Raw genomic sequence first — 22,017 nt, forward strand, 5'->3', positions numbered from 1 at the left:
GTAAGATTTCAAGCCTCACCAAGAGAAAGTTATTTGTTGGCAACTAAGAGAATTTTGAGGTACTTGAAGCATACACAAAATGTTGGATTGTGGTATTCTAAAGGAGCAAGATTTCACATCGGGCACATGTCAACTATTGGGAACATCACTTGTATCTTGCTCATCAAAGAAGCAAAATAGTGTATCACTTCAACTGCCAAAGCGGAGTACATTTCGATCGGTAGTTGTTGTGCTCAATTACTTTGGATGAAGGCTACATTGAGTGACTTTGGAATCAAATTCAAACAAGTGCCATTGCTATGTGACAATGAGAGTGTCGTGAAGCTCACCAACAACCCGGTTCAACATTCAAGAACAAAGCACATAGATATCATCCATCATTTCATAAGAGATCACCAATAAAAAGAGGACATTTGTATTGAGAGTGTGGGCACCGATGATCAACTTGCCAATATATTCACCAAGCCACTTAATGAGAAGAGGTTTTGCAATCTAAGGAATAAATTGAACATACTTAACTTCTCAAATATGTGTTGATGCACCCCTATTATATAACATGCCTCTCCTTCGAGCAAAGCAAGGTAAATTTGGTTGACATGTCATTCATCCTTTACTAAGGACTTGTTTAGTACATCTCGTCATTCCTCACATGTCTTAGGCTCATTCATGAAAATCAAATAAATTTGATGCTTGTATGGTATCACTATTGCTTGTATGCTTGAAATAATCTAGTGATAGCATATGACATGTTTGTGGGCTAGTGAACCTAGTGTTTAATCTAGAGAATGAGCTATAAGTGTTTAACTCAACATAGTACAAGATAACCTTTATTAGGAGGTGTGAATAAGCTTGTCCTTGGATCAAACCGAGTTAAATATCTTTTGCAAGTGATCTAGATTAAACCAAATTGGAAAATTGATCCTCACATAACATGGTTTCACCCTAACCTATCTAAAATTTGAGCTCACCTTTTGTGCTAATTATTGACAAAGGGGGAGAGAAATTCACAAAGATAGTAAGATAGGGGGGAGCAAACAAATGAAATGCCAAAAGTAAAGGGATAAATTAAAAAATTGAAGCACACAAGTAGGGGAAGCAAGCTCATAAACTTGTATGTTGCATTTGTATGTGCATTACATATGTTTGCTTGCATGGCACAAGTTTTAAATTCCCTATTCATGCTTGTGTGGTGTATGCTAGATTGTAGAAAATGATTGATGAAATAAAAACTAGCATACATAGGATAGCTAGATATACTTTGATCTTTTACAAGTGGTACTAGAACCTTGCTTCTAATATTGATCTCATGAGGTATCTAGTTTGCCTTTGTTTTTCAAGTTATATCTAGCAAACCATGGTGCTAAGGATGGTGTTTAAATGGCAACTCTGATTAGTATCACGCTTCAAAGATCCATTCTTTACACCTTATCATCATTTGGTAGCTATTACTCTCCTAAACTTTCAATCCATGCATATGTGCAAGCTTTAAAAACCAAACTCTTATCACATATCTAGGGGGAGCTAATACTACCAATTTAGGTTAATGAAACTTGTCCATAACCTTTACACATGGTAATATGCTTGGGCAAGCAACATGAATCCAAAAAGATTTCATTGAATATTTTGTAAATAGGTTGTCATCAATTACCAAGGGGGAGATTGAAAGCCCTAGTTTTGTTTTGGATAATTGATGAAACCTAGAGACTAATCCATGTGCTAAGTGTGTAGACATGAAAGGATGGTCCCATGCCAAGTGGTGGAGCAAGAGGATGATCATGGTGGATGATGACCAAAAAGGTGATCAAGTGCTCAACTTGAAAATGAAGAGAAAAACAACAACCCTATGAAGATCAAGGCAAAGGTATTGCTTAGGGTTTTGGTTTTGGTGATCAAGATACTACAGAGAGTGTGATCACATTTAGGATCAATAGCCATACTATAAAGAGGGAAAATCTTTGGCTAAATGGTTTATCGAGTGCCACTAGGTGACATGATTCTTACATATGCATTTAAGAACCTAGTGTGCTAACTTTGACCCTTGTAAAATGCTTTAAAAAATACTAACACACGTGCACACAAGTTCTACACTTTGTGGTTAGCAACTTGGAAGCAAGGGTGAAGTGGTTGTGGACTTAGAAAAAGAAAAGGAGGAGAAAGTCCATGACTGGACGCTAGCGCTGGGGTGACCAGACTCACCTTGGGAGCATCCAGTCATTTATAGTGAGGAGGAGCTACTCTGGCCGAGGGCACGGGGGATGCGATCGGACGCTGGACCAGATGAAGGTGGTGCATCTGGTCATACGTAGTAGAGAAGGCGTGGCTCAAAATCACAACCAGACGCTGGCGGGTTCACACGACCAGACACGCAGGACGCGCATCAGGTCGAGCGTGATGTATGCTGGTGTCATCCTCATGGGTGCGCATAGGAGAATAGAGATCTGGCCGAATGCTAGGCTAAGTTCGATCAACCCAAAGCGAACGCATCAGGTCACTGTTTTCCCGCTCGGGAGCTTACTGGAAACGACTAGACCCGGAGTGGCACCAAGTCTGGTCACTACTCTGGTGCATCCAGTCATGACTTAAGTAATCACGCGCTCATTACTTGACCATTGAAGATCTATGGATGATTATACCACCGAGGGCGACCGGACGCTAGGGTGCATCTGGTCAGTGCATCCGGTCAGCCCGAGAGTGCCCAACGGCTCTTTGAGTCTTGGGGCTCTATAAATAAGAAGGTACTGGCTTGGGGCTCACTCTCTTGGCACTTTGACATACTTGACATCCTTGTGAGCCTAAGCAAACACCTCCCAGTCATCTCCATCATTGATTCATCATCATAGTGAGATTGGGAGTGATTCCAAGTGCATTTGCTTGAGTGATTGCATCTAGTGGCACTTGGAGATCGTTGTGGCTACGGATTTCTTATTTCTCTTGGTGGTTGTCGCCACCTAAATGGCTTGGAGCAGCGGAGGAGCTTTGGCACGTGTTGGTGATTGTTCATGGCTGGCTCCGGTGCTTGTGAGGGGTCTTGCACCTTTCCCGACGAAGAGCCGCAAGGTAGGTCTAGTAAATTGCTCGTGTCATTGAGTTACCTCACTTGTGGGTAGGTTCTTGTGGTATCCAATTGTGTGGATGAGGTTCATGCAACACCTTTTAGCCACCGAACCACCAAGTTTCTGTCGACACAACAGGGACTAGCGTGCCGACAAGCACGTGAACCTTAGGAGAAAAATCTTGTGTCTCTTGTGTGATTGGATTTCTTCTGGTGATTAGATTGACTACATTGTGATTGGTTCAATTCCTCTACTCGGTGGTATAATCATCATATCTCCTCCTTTACATTGTTGCAAACTAGTTGCCAGGCTCTTTAGTGTAGCTTGTCTTTTATAGCTTGTTAGTTTGGTTAGTGTGGCTCGTTAGTTAGTCTTTGAGAGCACACTAGCTTAGTGAGTAGTGACTTAGCTCTTGTGTGTGCCTAGTGATCATAGCAACTAGAATTATTGGGATAGGTGGCTTGCAACCCTTGTAGAGCTAGAGCAAAATTGCATTACGCCATTTGTTGTACTAATCTATTGCTCTAGTGTCTTGTAGAAGTTTTAAATATGCTATTCACCCTCTCTAGCCATGTTAGGACCTTTCAATGGTGGTCTTCTAATTTTATAGTATGCAGATGATACTGTTTTATTTGATTTTTTTTATTTTTAACACTTTTTAAAACTATTTTCAAATCTGACACTATTTTTTTTTCAAAACTAACACTTTTGGCGGCGCCTATTGCGGTGGCGCAGCAAAATCAAGCCGCCGTGCCATGCATGGTGGCGAGGCGAAGATGGGGACGTGGCAGTCAGTCGCGTCGTTAGCTGTTGGCGTGGCAAGTCCTGTTGCGTCGTGGATCTTAGCGCAGCGCCACCGGTCTTAGTGAGGCGAGGCCCGACTTAGTTGTTGCACCGCAGGCTCCCTTCCTCTGTCTACCTTGGTTTGACTGGAGCCCTAGAAGCTCGAGGCGCCCGTGTCACCGCCTACCAACTCCCCCGAGCCCAGGCGCCGCCCTACCCCTCCCTTGCCCCCTCCCTCCCTACCTTCCTCCAAGCTCCTCCCTAGCCTCGATCAAGGTAATATGCTCTTATTAGTTGTTTGTACGGTGGATTCAAGTATTAGAATTGATAGTTAGGGTTTGGAGGAAAATATTAGTTCATTACAACGGTGGATTCAAGGACTATGTTTACCATGCTTAGTCTAAGGTCATTTTTTGTTCATAAGTGTAGGTTATATGTTCTTAGCTTTAATGCAAATGGCTGCCCTTTACATTAATTTGTGATGTTTTGATTGATGTTAAATTACGACCATTTTATTAGATGCAAGACATGTACCGGGAACAATTGTGGTGAAAACGGGGTCATCCTAGAGAATTGTACTCTGACGCGTCTAGCAAAGATGCCCCTATCCCTCCTGACCTCACTGCCCCTAACTGTGACTGTGGTCGTCCGGTCGACATGTTTCAATCGATACATCCAGACACAGCTACGCGTTGCTTCTACACATGTAGTCGTTTTAATATAAGTAATTCGTTCGTTATCTCTTTTTCTTTATTTGTGTTAGTAGGTTACTAATATTTTGTTGGAATCTTATTGTGTAGGACCATGAGAGGTGCTTTTTCTTTCAGTGGATCAATAGTCCAGACAAGTTTGACCCAAGGTACCTCCTTTTTGACGATTGGTTGAGAGGGAGACATCCACGTGAGCACTTCGAGCAGTGGGTTCCACCTCCCCCTAACCCCTCGCCAATGACGGCTAAGGAGAAGCACCTAGCCATAGTTAGACAACTCGAGGAACCTCCTCTGTGCAATTGCGGAGATCGAGCTGTGATAAACCCTAAGAATACGTTGGAGTTTATGTGTCCTAATAAGCACGAAGTAAGTGGAAAGTGTATCTGTTTAAATGTTTAGCTCTATATGTGCATGTACTAATCTATTCTCTTTTAGTGCTTTGGATTTGCGAAGTGTCGTTTCAAGGAGTGGCTCTATGGTCCTAAGAATAAATGGCTGGAGCCCCCAAAGGCAAAGGAAAAGAAGAAAGAAAGGGTAATTTTCAAAGTACCTCCTGTCATGTGCGAATGTGGTGTTAAAGCCAACTATGGCCTAGTCCCTTCAAAGCTTGGAATAGGCCATTGATGTGACCATATGGTTGACTATGATGAGGTGGTTACTATTGTGGGAAACATGAAATCGTATTTTTTATCTTTTGCAAAGACTTATGATCTAATTTTTTGTTGGAATAGAGCACTAGGAAATGCAAGTGGAAATCTTATGATGGTCAAGCTAAGTTCTTGGATGAACTGAAGGGGAGACAAGTAATTGCATGGAAGAGGGGATATGGACCTCAATACATCGACCTCTTCGTTAAACAGCGGAAGAAGGACATGCATGAGTTTGCTAGATAGTGCAGTTTTTGTAACCCGATCGGTGTTAGGCTTGACAAATGGGGGTTGGAGAGATGGAGGGCGTTAGAGGAGGAGAGGGCAAGGAAGGAGGCAACATAGGAGATAAGAGTACAGATGCAGGTCATGAACGACCATGTTGTTGCATTGTGTACTAGTGAGTTATTGAAAGCCTTGTTATTTTTGTTGCCTACTTTTAAATGTAATATAATCATGTTGCTAACTGGTTGTATTTTATACATGAAGGGATTGGATGCAGCGAGGACGCCGCCGCAGAGGTGGCCCAAGCAAGTTTTAGGAGAAGAAGTTACATGAGCACAGAATGTGAGCTGGTCACACCGTTCTATCTCCAATTGTCATTGCGGATGATGGGGACGATGATCAGGTCGACACTGCCAGGTTGAGCGATCTCATCGCTCTAGTAGAGGCGGGCTTGCAGGCAGAGCGAGATGGGCCAAGCACTTGTACACGTAGAAGCCACATGAACCATGACCACGATTCATTGTTCTCTCCCTCTGCCAAATCAAAAGCCATGGGTACTATCTGGTCCTCCAGATCAATAGCAGCAGCCATCATCAAGGTGTCCCTATACTTTCCGGTCAGGAAAGTGCCATCAACAAGTATGACTGGCCGATAATACTAGAATGCATGTTTTGTCTGTGTGAACGACCAAAACACATGATGCAGGACATGCCTCAATTGGTCCTCAAAATACATCCCTCCAGTGTCTATAAACCATTTCAAGCCAGGGTTGTAGTAATGCATTGCACATAATATTTGAGGAACCCTGTTGTACGCTTCCTCCTAGCCACCCCAACGAATTGCTAGGGCAATTTGCTTAGCACGCCAGGCCTTTTCATACTTCACATCATACTTAACGAATCCGAATATGGACTATTGTAAGGAAGACACCAAAATGTCATTATTGTCATCAACGAGCCCCAATATACGACAGGCAAGGTAACGTGCAGTGAGCTGCTGATGATTTTCCTTCCCCTTATTTGATAGGCAAGTGTGGGGTTGGATCACTTTACTTATCCTCCACTTGCCATCACTCTGTCTCTTTCGTGCATTTAACCTCCACATACAACTATTTTTGCATATTACGTGGTACCTCAACTCCTGGTCTGAATGAGTGACGGTGTACGGTCTATGGTGATAGACAACATAGTCCTGAAGGAACAGCTTCATCTCTGACATTGTATTGAATATCATTCCCTTGCTAAGGATTTCATTCTCATGGTCATATAATGATTTTCTACACATTTGCAGACCAGTGTCACAAACTGCCATATCCGTCATGCTGACATCCCTATAGTTCAGAATGCCACTGAAAGGTATGTTCATCGACCTTAGTTGCATAAGCTCTGTCGTTGTGTAAGGTGGTGGTGGAATGTACTGCTGTGCTTCGCTAATTCTAGCCCATGAATCATAGGGGATATCATCCTCTGGCAAATCTGTGACTAGTCTACCCTAAGCCAGCATAGCATGAAGTACCTCAGTTGATACTGGTAATGGCATAGCATGAACCAGTACTGGCATTGCATCAACCAGTGTTGGTATAGCATATCTACCTCCTTAGTCATCATCCGAATCGTCTGAATCACTGCTAACTATATCACCGATCCTGTCCTCCTCCTCCTCCTGCTCCTCTTCCTGTTCAAAATCATTCACATCGAAGTCATTGCTTATATAGCCTACTAGAGTTGAATGAAGCTGCTCCTGCATCAACTGACCATCCAAATCCATGTTACCTTGAGTTACTTCCTCTTCGACCCCCAATTCTTGTTCATTACCTCCAACACCATCAATGGACGGCTCGTCTGAAAGCTCTAGTTTGGTTTTGGTGAATTGATGAAACCCTAAGTGCTAACCTAGTTTATCAAGTGATCATGAGATAGGTGGCACACTTCAAGTGGAGAAGCTAATGAAGATCATAACATGACAATGGTGATGGCATGGCGATGATCAAGGACTTAAACTTGAAAAGAAGAAAGAGAAAAACAAAAAGCTCAAGGCAAAGGTATAATTTGTAGGAGCTATTTTGTTTTGGTGATCAAGACACTTAGAGAGTGTGATCACATTTAGGTTTGATAGCCATACTATTAAGAGGGGTGAAACTCGTATCGGAATGCGGTTATCAAAGTGCCACTAGATGCTCTAACTCATTGCATATGCATTTAGGATCTAGTGGAGTGCTAACACCCTTGAAAATGTTTGTGAAAATATACTAACACATGTGCACGAGGTGATACACTTGGTGGTTAGCACAATTGAGCAAGGGTGAAGAAGACAGAGGAGATGCCAGCATCAATCCAGTGATCGGACGCTGGATCTGAATGCACCGGACGCTGACTGCCTACGTTCGGTCACGCTGACCTGGCGGTATAGTAGCTAGGGTACTCCACCAGACGCTAGGCTATGTCTGGTCGAGGTGAACCAGTCGCGTCCGGTCGAGGAAAAATAGATTTGGGCCCTTACCGTACTCAACCGGACGCTGAGGCTCCAGGGTCCGGTCAGTATGACCGGAGCATCCAGTTGACACTTAGCTGTTGTGATCTGATGATTCAGTTTTAACTCAGAGTGACATGTGGCAAAAATCAGTGGACCGGACGTTGGGTCCACTGTCCGGTCAGTATGACCGGAGCGTCCGGTCAGAGTGCAGTGTGCCCAGTGAAGGGGTACAATGGCTCTATTTCGTGGGGCTTCTATTTAAGCCCCATGGCCAGCTCAAGCTCACCATCTTTGGCCATTTTCATTGACATAGCAACCTTGTGAGCTTAGCCAAAGCTCTCCCACTCATCTCCATCATTGATTGATCATCATAGTGAGATTGGGAGTGATCCAAGCGCATTGCTTGAGTGATTGCATCTAGAGGCACTTGGTGTTCGTGTTTCGCTGTGGATTTCGCTTGTTACTCTTGGTGGTTGCCACCACCTAGATGGCTTGGAGTAGCGAGGATCGTTGAGCGGAGGGTGGTGATTATCTCCGGCTCCGATCATGGTGATTGTGAGGGGTTCTTGACCTTTCCCCGGCGGAGCGCCAAAAGGTACTCTAGTGGATTGCTCATGGCTTGTGTGATCCTCATCTTGTGTTGGTTGTGTGGCACCCTATTGAGGATTTGGCATGTGAAGCCAATTAGCGCGTGAACCTCCAAGTGAGTGAATCGCCACAACGAGGAGTAGCTTGCCGGCAAGCAAGTGAACCTCGGTAAAAATCATTGTGTTCATCATTTGATTCTGAGGTGATTGGTCTTCATTGTTATTCATCTTTGTGATTGATTGGTTCCTTCCTCAACAAGGTGGTATAACCTTCTTGATCACTCTCTTTACTTTATCGCAAACTAGTTGTCAAGCTCTTTAGTGTAACTAGTTGTGAGAGCTTGTTTGCTTGGTTAGTGTGGCTCTTTAGTTAGTCTTTGAGAGCACACTAACATAGGGTAGCATCATAGTTATTGTGTGAATAGATACTATCTAAACTAGAATTGCGGTAGGTGACTTGCATTTTGAGTAGGCTAGCGCAACACTTGCTTCGCCTCATAATTGTCTAACCATTTTGTTAAGTGTTGTTGTAGAAATTTTATTAGGCTATTCACCCCCCCTCTAGTCATTAGGACCTTTCAAGTGGTATCAGAGCTGAGGTCACCGTTAATTGAGGCTTAACAACCTTCTGTGTTAAAATGGCTCAAATCAACAACACCAAGAAGCCACCCCAATTTGATGGCTCAAATTATCCTTATTGGAAGTCAAAGATGACCACACACATCAAGTCAATCAATAGAAAGGTGTGGAAGGTGGTAGAAACCAAAATTGAGATTGGTGATCCAGAGAATCCCACCGCGGCTGAAGAAGTGCTTCTCCAAAACAATGACATTGCTCTAAGTGCTATTCATGATGCAATTGATGAGAGAACATTTGAGCAAATCAAGAATATTGAGATGGCTCATGAGGCTTGGAAGAAGTTGGAAGAATCATTTGAGGGCACTCAAGCCATGAAGGGTGCAAAGGCATACATTCTCAAAGAGAAGTTTGCAAGCTTCAAGATGAAGGAGGATGAGAGTGTGCCGGAGATGTTTCATAGGCTTGAAGTGCTTGTCAATGATCTCAAAGCACATGGAGAAGAGGTGAAGGACAAGGACTTCTCCCACAAGTTCTTGAGATGCTTGCCTTCAAGATTTGGTACATGGTCACTATTCTAGTAAGGAGTGGTTTGGACACCATGACATCAAACCAAGTGTTGGGAGACATCATGATCGATGATACATATAGAGATGATGATGAGAAGGAAGAAAAGAGGGAGAAGAAAGATGAGAAGAAGGACGACAAGAAGAAGAGCGTGGCATTCAAAGCCACATCATCCAAGGGAAAAGCCAAGCAAGAAACATCAAGTGAAGAAGATGAATCTTGGGATGATTATGATGATGAGAAGATGACTCTCTTTGTTAAAAGATTTGGCAAGTTCATGGTGAAGAAGGGCTACCGTGCAAGAAGAAAGAAGTCTTCATCCAAGAACAAAGATGAGTCAAGAAGGTGCTTCAAGTGTGGAAGCAAAGATCATCTTGTTGCTCAATGCCCATATAATAGCGACAATGATGATGACAACAAGAACAAGAAGAAGGACAAGAAGGAAAAGAAAGAAAAGAAGGACAAGATGGCATTCAAGAAGAAGAAGGGTGGTTCATATGTAGTCACTTGGGATAGTGATGCATCCTCAAGTGATGATGATGATAGTGATGATGACAAGACCACCAAGAAGAAGGTGTTTGCTAGCATTGCAATCAATGAGAAGCCTTCTCTCTTTGACTCTCCATCATGCTTCATGGCTAAGGCCACAAAGGTACAATCTTGTGATGATGGAAGTGATGAGGAACATGATAATGAAAGTGATCATGAAAAGGATAGTGATAGTGATAATGATGAACCTACTAAGGATGAATTATTTGACATGCTAGAAGATGCTAGAGAACACTTTGACATCAAGAGAAGGGAATGCAAAAGCTTGCGTAAGGAGATAAAAGCCCTTAAGCAAGCCTTTGATGAGCTCAATGCCTCTCTTGAGAGGCTAGAGGAAGCCCATGAGAAGCTTGGCAAGGCTCACAAAAAGCTTGAAAAAGGCTCATTCCACTTTGCATAATGAACAAGATAAAAAGAAGCATGTTGAAACTTATGATGTAGGTGTAACTTGTGATTTAATTGATACATCACTATCTATGCCTATCATTGTTGCTACTACTAACCCTTCTTATAGCACTTCCACTTCTACCTCATCTAGTAGTGATGGTTTCACTTGTGATGCCTCACTAATGGTTGAGAATGAGAACCTCAAGAAGGAGGTCACTAAGCTCACTCACACCTTAGCTAAGGCTTATGGTGGTGAGGACCGCTTGCTTATGTGCTTGGGTAGCCAAAGAGCTTCTCTCTACAAAGAGGGATTGGGCTATACCCCCAAGAAAGGCAAGGCGGCCTTTGCTCCTCACAAGACTAGTTTTGTGAAGAACAATGGTCGGTTTTGCACTAGTTGCAAGCAAGTTGGTCACAAAGAGCAAGAATGCAAAAACAAGAGCAAAAATGCTAATGTATCCTCCATTAAGCTTGATTCATGCTATATGCTTACTAAGGGCACAAATGGTGTGAAGGCTGAGTTCATTGGTAAACCATGGATGGGCTAAAAAAGGAAAGCCATTTGGGTACCAAAGAGCCTAGTGACTAACCTTCAAGGACCCAAGCAAGTTTGGGTACCTAAAAAGAATTAATCTTCTTTTGTAGGTCAATTACAAAGCTAGAGGAAGGTATTGGGTTCTTGATAGTGGGTGCACTCAACACATGACCGGTGATGCAAGAATGTTCAACTCAATCAACACCAATGGCAACGATGGTTATGATAGTATCATATTTGGTGACAATGGCAAAGGCAAGGTCAAAGGGCTTGGTAAGATTACAATATCCAATGACATGAGCATATCCAATGTGTTGCTAGTAGAGAGCTTAAACTTTAATTTGCTATCCGTGGCTCAATTGTGTGATCTTAGATTCAAATGCATATTTGGGGTAGATGATGTAGAGATCATAAGTGTAGATGGCTCTAACTTGATCTTCAAAGGTTTTAGATATGAGAATCTATACTTGGTTGATTTCAATGCAAGTGAAGCTAGATTATCTACATGCTTGTTCACTAAGTCTAGCATGGGTTGGTTATGGCATAGAAGGCTTGGTCATGTTGGAATGAAACAATTGAATAGATTGGTTAACCATGACTTAGTTAAATGCTTCAAAGATGTTGTGTTTGAAAAGGATAAGCTTTGTAGCTCTTGTCAAGCCAAAAAACAAGTTGGAAACACCCATCCTAAGAAAAGCATAATGAGCACTAGTAAAGCATTTGAGTTATTGCACATGGATTTGTTTGGGCCAACACAATACACTAGCATTGGTGGAAATAAATATGGCTTTGTGATAGTGGATGACTACACTAGATACACTTGGGTATTCTTTCTAGTGGACAAAAGTGATGTATTTGCGACATTCAAATCATTTGTCAAAGGCATTCACAATGAGTTTGAAACAACCATCAAGAGAGTTAGAAGTGATAATAGAAGTGAATTCAAGAACACTAGAATTGATGAGTTATGTGATGAATTTAGAATTAGACATCAATTCTCGGCCAAGTACACACCATAATCAAATGGCCTTGTTGAGAGGAAGAATAGGACACTCATTGATATGGCAAGGTCTATGCTTAGTGAGTACAATGTGAGTCAATCTTTTTGGGCCGAAGGTATCAACATGGCTTGCTATTGTAGCAACTGTCTCTATTGTCACCGATTGAAAGAGAAGACACCCTATGAGCTCTTGAATGATAGAAAGCCCAACATTGCATATTTTTGGGTCTTTAGTTACAAATGCTATATCTTGAAGAAAGGCACTAGATTGGGCAAGTTTGATAAGAAATGTGATGAAGGATTCTTACTTAGATATTCCACTACAAGCAAAGCATATAGAGTTTGGAATTTGGATAGCGGTACTCTTGAGGAAGTTCATGATGTTGAATTTGATGAAACCAAGGGTTCACAAGTAGAGAATGAGAACTTGAAGATGTTAGAGGCATTCAACTTTCAAATGCCATGAAGAATATGGATATTGGTGAATTGAGGCCTAGGCAAGTAAATGATGATGAAGATGATCAAGTACAAGTGCTCTCCAACTCAAATGAGCAAGATGATACAAATCAAGCTAGTGCAAGTGACTCTCATGATATTGATCAAGATCAAGTGGCTAGTACATCATCTCAACCCAATGATCTAGCAAGTGCAAGCAATCAAGTTCCATTGCTCCAACAAACAAGTATTGCAAGAGATCATCCTTTGGATACAATCATTGGTGATATTTCAAGAGGTGTGCAAAAAAGATCATGATTGGCATCATTTTGTGAACACTTCTCATTTGTGTCATCCATTGAACCAAAGAAGATAGATGAAGCCTTGAAGGATGTTGATTGGGTGAATGCTATGCATGAAGAATTGAATAACTTCACAAGAAATCAAGTATGGGAATTGGTAGAAAGACCAAAGGGACACAATGTGATTGGAACCAAATGGGTCTTTAGAAACAAGCAAGATCAAGATGGGATAGTAGTAAGGAACAAAGCAAGATTGGTAGCACAAGGATATACACAAGTTGAAGGTCTTGACTTTGGAGAAACATATGCCCCGGTTGCTAGATTGGAAGCAATTAGAATCTTGCTAGCCTATGCTTGTGCCCACAACATCAAGCTCTATCAAATGGATGTTAAGAGTGTATTTCTCAATGGCTACATCAATGAAGAAGTATATGTTGAGCAACCTCCCAGTTTTGAAGATGACAAGAAGCCTAACCATGTGTACAAGTTGAAAAAGGCTTTGTATAGTTTGAAGCAAGCACCTAGAGCATGGTATGAGAGATTGAGGGATTTCCTACTCTCTAAAGGGTTCACAAGGGGCAAAGTTGACACCACTCTTTTCATCAAGAAGATTGGAAAAGATCTTTTTGTATTGCAAATCTATGTTGATGACATCATATTTGGATCAACCAATCAAGAATTTTGTGATGAGTTTGGAAAGATGATGGCTAATGAGTTTGAAATGTCCATGATTGGAGAATTGAGTTACTTCCTTGGTCTTCAAATCAAGCAATTAAAGAATGGTACATTTGTGAGTCAAGGCAAGTACATTAAGGACATGATCAAGAAGTTTGGCATGATTGATAGCAAAGTCATTAGCACACCAATGGGAACAAATGGCAACTTGGATAGTGATGCAAGTGGAAATATGGTGGATCAAAAGTTGTATCGGTCCATGATTGGAAGCCTACTCTATGTGACCGCATCAAGGCCAGATGTCATGTTTAGTGTATGCATGTGTGCAAGATTTAAAGCCTCACCAAGAGAAAGTCATTTGAAGGCTACAAAGAGGATATTGAGATACTTGAAGCATACACCAAATGTTGGTTTGTAGTATCCCAAAGGAGCAAAGTTTGAGCTAGTTGGTTACTCCGACTCGGATTATGCGGGATGTAAGGTTGAAAGGAAGAGCACCTCGGGCACATGTCAATTGTTGGGAAGATCACTTGTTTCATGGTCATCAAAGAAGCAAAATAGTCTTGCATTATCAACCGCCGAAGCCGAATATATATCCGCCGGTAGTTGTTGTGCACAAATACTTTGGATGAAGGCCACTTTGAGTGATTTTGGAATCAAGTTCAAGAAAGTGCCATTGCTATGTGACAATGAGAGTGCAATCAAGCTAACCAACAATCCGGTTCAACATACAAGAACAAAGCACATTGATGTCCGTCACCATTTTATAAGAGATCACCAACAAAAAGGGGACATTTGCATTGAGAGTGTAGGCACCGAAGATCAATTTGCCGATATATTCACCAAGCCATTGGATGATAAAAGGTTTTGCAAGCTAAGGAATGAGTTGAACATATTGGATTTCTCAAATATGTGTTGATGCACCTCCCACTTACATGACATGCCTCTCCTTCGAGCAATCCAAGGTAAACGTTGATTGGCATGACATACATCTTTGCTAAGGACATGATTAGTGCATCTAGTCACATTTTCAATTTTATTAGGACCTTTCAAATGGTTCTATTTTATTAGGCTCATTCATGAAAATCAAATGAATTTTATGTTTATATGATATCACTATTGCTTCTATGCTTGATTTGATCTAGTGATAGCATATGATATGTTTATGGGCTTGTAAACCTAGTGTTTGATCTAGAAAATGAGCTCTAAGTGTTTAACTCAACATGGTACAAGATAACCCTTATTTGGAGGTGTGAAGAAGCTTGTCCTTGGATCAAACTAAGTTAAATATCTTTGGCAAATGATCTAGATTAGACCAAATTTGGGAAAATGATCCTCGCCCCATTGATTGACATTGATAATCTCGACTCTACAAGTAATACTATCTATATTTAGAACCTTTATGGTCATTGATGACAAAGGGGGAGAGAAACAAAGATAGTAGTAAAGATAGTGAAAAAGGGGGAGAAATATCATAAAAGGAGAGAAACATAAATATATCTTGATATATGACATAGGGGGAGAGATATGACAAAGGAAAGGGATCAACTAAAATTTTGAGCACACAAGTAGGGGGAGCAAGCTCATGAACTTGGATGATGCATTTGAATGTGCATTTCATATGTTTGCATGCATGGCACAAGTATTAAATTTAAACATCCATGCTTGTGTGATGTATATTAGTTGTAAGATTGAATGATAAAATGAAATCACTAGATAACTTTCATTTCCAAGAAAGTCTTTACAAGTGGTATCTTTCTAAAGTATGTTTCCCAAGTGGTATTGAGCTAACCATGGTGCTAAGGATGGTATATTGGTGCACTCCGATAGGTATCACGCTTCAAAGGTCCATCTCTTATACCTTAGCATCATTTGGTAGGCATTGACTCCTATATTTCCTATCTAAGCATATGTGCAAGCTATAATCCAAACTCTTAGCACATATGTAGGGGGAGCAATTGCTACCATTTGGGGTTCATGAAACTTGTCCATATCCTTTTACACATGGTAAATATGCTTGGGCAAGCAACATGGATTCAATTGAATTTCAATTCATATCTTTGTATAAGGGTTGTCATCAATTACCAAAAAGGGGGAGATTGAAAGCTCTAGTTTGGTTTTGGTGAATTGATGAAACCCTAAGTGCTAACCTAGTTTATCAAGTGATCATGAGATATGTAGCACACTTCAAGTGGAGAAGCTAATGAAGATCATAACATGACAATGGTGATGGCATGGCGATGATCAAGGGCTTAAACTTGAAAAGAAGAAAGAGAAAAACAAAAAGCTCAAGGCAAAGGTATAATTTGTAGGAGCTATTTTGTTTTGGTGATCAAGACACTTAGAGAGTGTGATCACATTTAGGTTTGATAGCCATACTATTAAGAGGGGTGAAACTCGTATCGGAATGCGGTTATCAAAGTGCCACTAGATGCTCTAACTCATTGCATATGCATTTAGGATCTAGCGGAGTGCTAACACCCTTGAAAATGTTTATGAAAATATGCTAACACATGTGCATGAGGTGATACACTTGGTGGTTAGCACAATTGAGCAAGGGTGAAGAAGATAGAGGAGATGCCAGCGTCAATCCAGTGACCGGACGCTGGATCTGAATGCACCGGACGCTGACTGCCTGCGTCCGGTCACGTTGACCTGGCGATACAGTAGCTAGGGTACTCCACCGGATGCTGGGCTATGTTCGGTCGAGGTGAACCGGACACGTCCGGTCGAGGAAAAATAGATTTGGACCCTTACTGTACTCAATCGAATGCTGAGGCTCCAGGGTCCGGTCAGTATGACTGGAGCGTCTGGTCGGCACTTAGCCGTTGTGATCTGACGATTCAGTTTTAACTCAGAGTGACATGTGGCAAAAATTAGTGGACCGAACGTAGGGTCCTGGGTCCGGTCAGCATGACCAGAGCGTCCGGTCAGAGCGCAGTGTGCCTAGTGAAGGGGTACAACAGCTCTATTTCGTGGAGGCTTCTATTTAAGCCCCATGGCTGGCTCAAGCTCACCATGTTTGGCCATTTTCATTGACATAGCAACCTTGTGAGCTTAGCCAAAGCCCTCCCACTCATCTCCATCATTGGTTTATCATCATAGTGAGATTGGGAGTGATCCAAGTGAATTGCTTGAGTGATTGCATTTAGAGGCACTTAGTGTTCGTGTTTCGCTGTGGATTTCGCTTGTTACTCTTGGTGGTTGCCGCCACCTAGACGGCTTGGAGCAGCGAGGATCGTTGAGCAGAGGGTGGTGATTATCTTCGGCTCCGATCGTAGTGATTGTGAGGGGTTCTTGACCTTTCCCCGGTGGTGCGCCAAAAGGTACTCTAGTGGATTGCTCGTGGCTTGTGTGATCCTCATCTTATGTTGGTTGTGCGGCACCCTATTGAGGGTTTGGCGTGTGAAGCTAATTAGCGTGTGAACCTCCAAGTGAGTGAATCGCCACAACGAGGAGTAGCTTGCCGGCAAGCAAGTGAACTGATACGATGTGATGTCTTGATCTTCACGACGTAGGATCAATCACCAGATAACTAGCTAAAGAACAGCCGGATAACTTGCTGCAGGCAGCGATAACTAGTGCAACCTGGCAAATAAAACTCGAAGCCAACCACCGTCTTTAACCGGCAACCTGAATCGAGGATTCGCCCAACCACACTCTCAAGAAACCAACCAACACAACCTACAATCAATCAAGGTAAACCTCGAAGGGAGTAGGAGCACCAATTGGGAGTGGATGAAGCCGCCGCTTCTGTAAATCCCATGAAGGAAAATCACAAGAGCAAAGGGGTAGAGATCACTCTCAATATTTGTTAGCACACAGCTAAACAAAAGGGGTTCTGTATTTCAATTATCAAAAGTCTTCTTTTGCTTAGGAGTACATGGATATTTATACTAGGAACAGCCCTCCTAGATAGATATAAACACGAAAAGGAAACGAAAGGGTAGGCTATGTTAACAGGCTTCCACGAAATGGGGTTTTGAGCAGTTTCCGCGTGGTTGTTGGTCTTATGCGCAGTCTTTAGTGTTTTGGCAATAACTCCATCTTGGAAAATCCAAAGGACGTGTGGTTGGTTGCGTTAAAAAGCTAACTTGATAAGGTTTCACACCATGTATAGCATGCACCACGAAACATTGTAGAATGGTACAGTTTAATATGAGAAGTTGTACCAATATCATATCCTGAGAAGACTGTTAACCCTCTGAGCAGTCTGCACTAAAGCTGGTCAGATCTGCACTAAAACTGGTCGGATCTGGTCGGCCTTGAAGCATTAGAAACTAGATTTCACAAGCTTTCCAAAAAGTCCTCATGAACCTCCATAGCCTTTGGGAATAAAAAGTTATGATATTTTCTTCTTGACAGTTTTGTCAGTTTCCAGAGGTCTGACCAGTATGTCCTAAGCTGGTCGGATTTCATTAGTTAGAAGTCCAAACTGGTCAGCACTAGCATCATTGGAAAGTAGACTCGACAAGCTTTCCAAAATGTGCTCATTCACCTTCATAGCTTCTGGAAATCAAAGGTTATGAATATTTCTTTCTGACTGTTCTGCAGGACTGGTCTTGTTCAAGTGTGATTCTTCTCTGTGGTCATCACCTTGTGTGTTCTTGCCATACTCTTTAGTGGACCTGAGCAACAACAATGTGCACGACTTAGGTAGTATATAATTCTCATTAATATTAAATTGAACTTCATAAAGTAGCGCGTTCACCTCTTGTTGTAGCTTCTTTGCTCGACTACCTGTAATTGGGCCACCAAAAGCTTGGGCTGGTGTCGATGTAGGTGATACTTGAGTTGGTGTTACTTGAATTGAAGGTTGTAACATGTTGGTTGATGACGTGGTCATATCATCCTCCCCCTCTTGAAAAGGAGTCATCCTCGACTCTAATCCGTCTAATGCTAATAATTGTGCTAGACCAACAGGGCTAGATGCGATGTTTCTATTACATTCTTCTTCTTCCATCACAGCAATGTGTTTGAATCTATAATCATATAAACCAAGTAGTAGTCTTGTATGTGGAAACCAAAAGGATTTAGAATCAAGTTTAGCTTTCACCTTGAATGGATGCTTAGAATTAAGAGTGAATGTTGATGTCCTTGGCATGGTCATATCATCCTCCCTCACTTCAAGAAAAGCCATCTTCGGCTTTTGTTCTCCTGAAAACAACCGAAAGAATATAGAGTGGATGCATATGCCAATTGCTATGATCACTTATTAAAGATTGTTCATTGCCTTCTTCACAATTCATATGCACATTATTTCTTTTCTGATGAGAGAAATAGTTTCTCAAATTTTGTAAATCTGAAATCATCTTTGAAAATGGTAGCACAAAAATTTCTTCCAAAACACTTATTTTATTCATGTTATCATGTTTCATCATAGAAAGATCAATCATATCAAATGATGGGAGTGAAACATTCATGGCATTATAAAGATTCATATGGCACAATGTATTAAAATATTTAGAGATGTACCTTTCAAACTCCATGGTTCCAGACGTAGATGGAAAAACTTTGGGTGAATGAATAGAACATGTTTGCACAAGATTTCTTTCTTTGGATGAAAAATATGAACAATGGAATAACATTGGTAATTCTGAACAATAAGTATTAAACAATCTATTCATCTCAATTTTAGAAAAATATGGTTCACAAGATGTACTATTCATTCTATTCAACTTCAATTCAGCAAACTTGTTGCATGTTATGCAAAGGGCACAAACATTAAATTGATTTATAGCATGATGTCCAATGATGTTAAACATGAACCTGCAACCATATGCACTATTGAAGGATTTCATAAATGATATGTCAAGAACATTTTCAAGCATTTTATCAATCTCAACAAATTCATCAAGCATGACATAGCACACACATTCAGTAGGGGATGTTCTTGTGAAAAATTCAGCATGAGTAAGCAATTTCACATGGTCCACATTATTGGCATGTAAAGTATTACTTATATCAGTCAAAGCATAGCAATGATCTTTCATGATTGAGCAATGGTTATCAACTTGTAAATTTTCAGCACTTGTATTAATATATGAATCTATCAAATCAACACAGAGAGTTTGTGTATGCTCAATTCCACTTGAAACAAATAGATCATCACAATTTCTCACCAATTTATTTTGTAAATTCAGATTTAAATTGTTTTCATTACCTTTCAGGTTTGATGATGGTACATAAATGGTGTATTGTATCTTTGAGTTTTTACCTCCATCATTGCTATGATTCAAACTTGGGACAACATTGAATTGGTTATCAACATCGATTACCTTTTCACTTCTCTCGTCAAGTATGGTGGTGTTATGATCAACAATCTCTTCCTCATTTCCCTTGCACACCTGCATATTTTGAGAAACAACACTAAGATTAGACATTAGTGGGTTAGTGTTTAAATCATCCTCACATGTTTTGCAATGAAGCTCTCTCTCTCGTGGTGTATCCCTCACACTCCTTTTGTTGATGCTCTCAACCTCACATTGAGTGGAATCACACAACTCACTTTTATTTTCACTCTCACTCAATTCGGCTATGTGGCTCTCATTTTGACATGGGTATTGATGCACAATCACTTCGTCGGCTTGTGGAGCACCATACGAATATGCGCCATCATTCATGGTCTCTTCCAGTGGCATTGTGACAGCAATAGTCAAAAGCACAACAACCATCTTTTGACTTCTCAAAAGACATTAAATTTGCATTGGTTGAAGTGGATTCATCTTTATCAATCTTGCCTTCAATCTGAGTTTTAAGTGGCATGTTGGAGCACAAAGTTTTAGCACCACTGTCCAATAGTTCATCACATATTGCAGCTGATGGTACCACACATCTTTGCATTATGTTCATGCTTGGAACAACATTAGTTTGCAATCGTAGTTTTGTTGAAGCATGATGAACTTCATCTTGGACAGATTTGTCACTCGCACTAGGTGACACAATAGTAGCATCTTTCTTCTCACATTCATCTTGCAAACTGAAGATATGGGTGGCCATCATGTTCAGATTAGATGGTCCTTCAAAATTTGAAGTGATCTCAATCTCTTGATCACATTTTTGCTCTGAATTTTCATCGTGTTGCACAGAAAAATTCTGGATGGTGTCAGAACATGTAACTTCACCACATTTAGCACTAGAACAAGACTCAACATATCTGAGATCTCCAACACTTGTGTTCATGCATTGTGATGGTACTTCTTGCTGAATAATTTTCAGATTTGCATGTTGTGAAACTACAACAATTTCCTTCAATTGAACTCTCAAAGGATCAACCTTAGAAAGAGAAGTATGTTCTCTAGTATCACAACTCAATTGATCATCTTCCACAACTTGCATAATGGTTTCTTCTAGCTCACCTTCTTTGGTATGTGTAGGAGAATTTTCTTCTTGATCTTGCTCAGAACTGAGAGAACCAGTGATGAGAATATTTGTAACTTCTTCCTTCACAATTTCAGATTGTAACTGACACTTTGGGATAGCAACTCTTTCAGGAGTTGGTGTAACATTATGATCCACAGTAACGTTACATGCCTCATCATTTCTCTTATCAACTTGAGGCACAATGTTGCCTTCTTGCTGCTCAATAGAGTTCTTCTTAGAGTTGCATTGCTGATGTTCACTTCTTTTAGCACTAGAATCAACTGAAGAAACTTTTGGGACATGTCCTCTCTTATTGCATGCAGTTGATGCTTGCTTCTCTTTAGCAACAGAGGATACATTGGGCTGTAGCTTAGAACACATGTCTTCGCACAAATTAATGCACCTTGTGATCTTGTCTTGCTGCACCTTCATAATTTTCTTCTCTTCTCTAATTGCACAACTCAAAAGATCTTGCATGCCTCTAAAATATTTCCTCTCAATAGCAGCAACAATATTAGGATTAAGGCCTCTCTTGAAGTATGTCATTGCATTCATGTCATCAATCACATTTGCTCGATGTAAGGAAGAATTTAGCTTATCATAATATGCTTGGACAGATTTACTTCCTTGCTTCACATTCTCCAAACGACGAAGCAAAATCAGCCCATATTTTCTTGAAGCAAATTCCTTTCTCATGGCCTTCTTCAAATCTTCCCAATTCTTGATGAGACGCTTATGTGGATATTGTTTCCACCAATCAAGAGCATAATCTTCAAATTCAAGTATGGCTCGTGATATCTTCTTGGTTCTAGAAAATTCTTGGACTTCAAATTCAATCTCCATTTGCTCTTGCCAATCAAGAAATTCCTCTGGATCAGTACTTCCATAGAAAGGAAGTTTGGTATATCTTCGACCTATCATGGTTAATATATATGCAAAATAGCAAGCTTATATGTGGTATAGGATAATATGTGGAGCTCTCACAACCTCACCTCTCATACCAACCGAAGCTCTTATGAAGTCCCTGCGGGTTACAGGAAAAATAGCATGTGGTGGTAACAAAAGTGATGGCTAGGCGAATACAAGACCAGAGAGTACCGATTACAATGGCTTGTATGTGGAGCTTCATAGGGAGTGATACACAAGGAATGC

Source organism: Miscanthus floridulus, chromosome 13 (assembly GCF_019320115.1).
Source record: "Miscanthus floridulus cultivar M001 chromosome 13, ASM1932011v1, whole genome shotgun sequence".
Lineage (NCBI taxonomy): Eukaryota > Viridiplantae > Streptophyta > Magnoliopsida > Poales > Poaceae > Miscanthus > Miscanthus floridulus.